Genomic DNA, 4,221 nt, shown 5'->3' with positions numbered 1-4,221 from the left:
ACATCCAGATAAGGTCTCCACAACTGATCAACTAAGCCAGAGCCCATATTAGCCAGTGGTTATACATGGAAGCTACTAGTCACTAAGTCTCTCTGATCTTTTTGAGCCTAGACGACACCCACTTACGTTCAGAGGGTATAAACCATGATGTTCCTGAAACCACCCAGCAATACCATTCAGGCGCACTTAGCCATGGTCCATGTCCTTGGAAAAGGAACAAGAAATTCCATGATGCAACCCTGTCCGTCCAGAGGTGAATTATATATTATGTTTTTACTCAAGTTATGTTATATATAGTCCTCACATAATCTCAATGAACACACGAACCAATCCCTGTCTACATAGCATAGCAAGAATACACTACCACGGTCAACAATCAGGCCGTACTAACTGCATTAATAGTAACAGCATACTACCGTCATATTCCTACACATGCATAATATGGTATTGTGGTATAGAACTACATGCATAAAAAATAGGATGAAGGATGATCAAGGTGTAACTTGCCTGTAGGTTTGATGAAGATCGTCGCACTCACAATCCTGATAATTCTACTCGTCACGCTCCGAGTAATCTATCGCAAGGAAATAATTCAATCAATAACCATGCCATACAGAAAAATCAAAAGAACAACCAAATAAATATGGCAAGGTTGAACAACAACAATACATATGGGCTCAATATTATAATATGGGTCTCGATGTGCTATAAGGTGACAGGGGAAAGGATCAACTCACAAGAGTTAATACAGAGAGAGATATTACTATAAAAGCTTATATTTGAGATAATATAGAACAAGGTCAAAAGTATTTGGAGGACAACATAGAAGTTGTTTGACATATTGCGTATGGCATACGAATTCATTTGAAGAAAAAGAGTTAATTGAAAAGAAATACTACAACACAAGTTATAGCGAATGAGAGCTTGAATTAAAATTAAATTCAAACATGTCAAAAGTATTTGAATATGAATGTGTAGAATATGTTCATCCAGTATTTGATGCAAGTGTCAATAGCCAAAAGGAATCAATTGAATATAATATACCATTTACAAGATATGGCCTTCAGAAGGTGGAATTCAAATTCAAACGAATTCAAATTTAAACAGTGCAAACATGTGAAATTTTAGTTCTACCATATTCTTCTGGTCATTGTTTATTTAGAAAAGGAGGAAGATCCCCGGCCTCTGCATCTGGGCGATGCTTACAGCCATTTTATTAATTATTAACACAAGAACTTACAAAGTCATACAACAATAAGACTAAAGCCACTGTCTAAGCAACATCTGTCACTACTCCTATCCAGTTGATGAAGGGCGCTGATAGTCTGGGCCTAATACCAAACAGACCCCGCAGCCAAATCTAACATTTAATACCTGAGGTCCCAACCAGGACGCCTGCCGGGTATGGGCTCCCACCAGTCCGGCGTGCTCCTCAACCAGGACGCCTGCCGGGTATGAGGCCGCCACAGCCACCTGCCACCACTCCATCTTTAGAGTTGTACTGCTGCATGTACCTTGCCCGGTCTAGCTGCCGCCGCCGACGCCACCACGATGCCAGACAGCGTCGACCTCCTGCGCGAGTCCATCATCGTACATCAGACGCCTAATCTCCAGGGCGCCATGCCATCGAGATCCGACACCATCAATGTGTATGATGAAGCACTGCTTCTCCTCTTGTCACCTCCAGCCATCACTTGCTCCAAAACGATGCCCCCCATGAGGGAAAGCGATACTAAGAACGCCATCATCGTCCGATCCGGGAGACCCAGATCTAGGGTTTCCCCCGGAGCATCCCGAGCCTGATGATGCCAACTATAACGACGATGCGCCCACAAGGAAACGACATCAAAGACGCCGCAATCATCCGCCATGACCGTAGTCGGCGTGATTTTCATCGGCAGTTGCGCCAACGGACGTACGCCGTCGGCCTCGCTGGACCCTTCAACCGTAGCAAACTCCAAAACAATGCCATGAAGAGGGACTACGACGCAAAAGCACCGCCATCACTCGATCCCGTGGAGATCTAGGGTTTCCCCCGGAGTTTCCTTTGTCAAGGACCAGACAAGGATGGAACCCCGCAGATCCGTCCAGCTGCCGATGTGTCACACTCGCCATCGCGCCGACCGTGACCCGAAGACCAAGCTCACGCCTGGGCCAAGATCCGGCCGCGCCGCCGCCGATCTGGTCACGCCGCCGCCGTCCATGGCGACCATGATGCCCCAGATCTTGAAGCCGCCTGCCATAGGGTATGAGATCGCCAGAGCGCCAGCCCCGCCATGACGTCCGGTCGCACGCCACGCTCCAGCCCGAGGGCGCCAGCTCCTCACGAGTGGGAGGGCACTTAGTCCCCATCGCCGCCGGCAACGGCAAGGCTTCGCCTGGCCGTGCCCTCGAGCGGCAGCGAGGAAGGAGGAGGACGAGAGCGGGAGTCGGGGGCGACGGGATCTGGGGGCCTCCCTGCCGCCGCACGGGGGCGACTCGGAAGGAGGACGGGAGGAGCCTCCCTCTTTTAAAATGGGGAGATTTTCACTTCCCGGCCTCTGCACCAACTAAGGATGCATACGACCATTTTAGTATGAGTACCAAGATAAACATGGTCCTCGAAATTTTTTAAATGAGTATCAAGATATTTCTTGATGAGTGGTTCCACCACACATCTACCTTGATCCTCAATAAACGGGGGAAAACCCTTGTGCATCACCTGTCAATTCTGGGAACTGAACTTGGGTTGTTGGGTTGCAAAACCACATACCCAACCACTGAGCCAAGGCTCTCTTTGATCATTCTAAGTGTATAGGAAAAAGAATCACCTAATTTGGATATATAGACTAAAAGATATAGCCAAAGGAAGTTTTAGTTGAAATCTGAAAAAAAAAGACAACAGAAATCCCCTGCACTGCAGTATCTCCTGTAGCAGATGCAACGTGGCGCATGGCAATTGGCCGCGACTTTGCTGTGCGCGCGTGCTCACCCAAAAGCAGAGGACGGCGGCGGTGGCGCATCTCCGACGACTCTCCGGCGAGATCGGGTTGGCTGGGGAGCTCGAATTCGAGCATCTGCTAAGGGGGAAAGATGGTCAGGGAGAGAGTCTTATCGATACGAAGCATCTGGCGGACAGAGGGAGCTCGGGGTACCTTGGGCTTGATAGGATGGACCGGAGATGGAGCTCGGGCGGCGGAGCTCTGGAGCTTCGGTTCTGTGTGCTCGATCCGGTGCTCTGATCAAGGGGAAAGAGGGTTAGGGCGACGCGGAGCAGAGGGAGGGAAAAGAAGGATTCATAGGGGATCGTCGGAGACCTCTGTAGGTGACGGAATCAACCAGCGAATAGCTTCGGCGGCGGCACAACTCCGGCGAGATCTGGCAGCGGATTCTAGGGCACGGAGGTTTGAGATTTGGCCAAAAATTGGTCGAGGAAGGATCAGTGGCCCTTCATACGAGGAGGGTCTATCTCATGGCTCTCGGGATCGATCGAACCGATCGATCTGGTTTGATTCAGTTCCGGGGTGCTACAGAGTTGAGGATGAACACGTTGGGGAAAAGAAGATGACAAGTGGGCTCCACCCATCAGCGGGAAGAGGCGAGAGAAGAAGAAGGAAAAAAACAGAGGAAGGGGGGTTGCGGCCTGCAGTTCTGGGCCTTGGCCGATGGAAGCTGCTGCTGCTGCTACTGCGCAGCGCAATGCGCGTGGCCGTGAGATAGGGAATGGGCTGGTTGGCTGTTCGGGTTAGAATACGTGAGGGATACGCTTTCTTATTTATGAAATTGTAGAATTGACTTTGGCTCCATAAATGACACAAATAATTTTGTAGAAAGAGAAAACATTCAGAAAATAGAAACAGTTATATATAGCTTAGTGAACATTTTTCCAGTCTAAAATACTTATATAAAATACATATAATATTTGCATAAACTTTAATTTGACACTTATAAAATGACCAATCAAATATTTTTGAACTCCATAGAAAAATGCAAATAAAATTTAGAACAATTCCAACTCTTTTTAGCGTCAAAGGAGTCATATTACCTTCTCTCATATGATTTAATTCTTGAGTTAGAATTGTTTTAAATATTCAAAATCCAAATGAGAGAATATTCAGTTATTCACCAATATTATTATTTGAGGAAGTCATGTCATCCTCTATCATATTTGAATTGGAAATATTCTGTATATCCTCAACCCCAAAATAAGAACCGACTGAATAATTGGAAAGTCCTTTGGTT

At 47.1% G+C, this 4,221-nt stretch overlaps 1 long non-coding RNA gene across 2 annotated transcripts; it reads right to left on the bottom strand.

Moving 5' to 3' along the window:
• Positions 1 to 314: 314 nt before the first annotated feature.
• Positions 315 to 3,564, bottom strand: LOC123134146 (uncharacterized). Of its 2 annotated transcripts, XR_006465536.1 has the most exons (4): positions 3,297 to 3,564; positions 3,135 to 3,217; positions 2,972 to 3,056; positions 315 to 574 (listed from the first exon to the last, which is right to left on the bottom strand). It is a non-coding gene; the product is annotated as an uncharacterized lncRNA (long non-coding RNA). The 2 variants fall into 2 exon arrangements; XR_006465535.1 differs by lacking the exon at positions 315 to 574 and having other exon boundaries at positions 2,793 to 3,056.
• Between the last annotated feature and the right edge of the window lie 657 nt (positions 3,565 to 4,221).

Source organism: Triticum aestivum, chromosome 6B, assembly GCF_018294505.1.
Source record: "Triticum aestivum cultivar Chinese Spring chromosome 6B, IWGSC CS RefSeq v2.1, whole genome shotgun sequence".
In the NCBI taxonomy this organism is placed as follows: domain Eukaryota; kingdom Viridiplantae; phylum Streptophyta; class Magnoliopsida; order Poales; family Poaceae; genus Triticum; species Triticum aestivum.
This window is presented reverse-complemented; position numbering and strand designations above follow the sequence as displayed.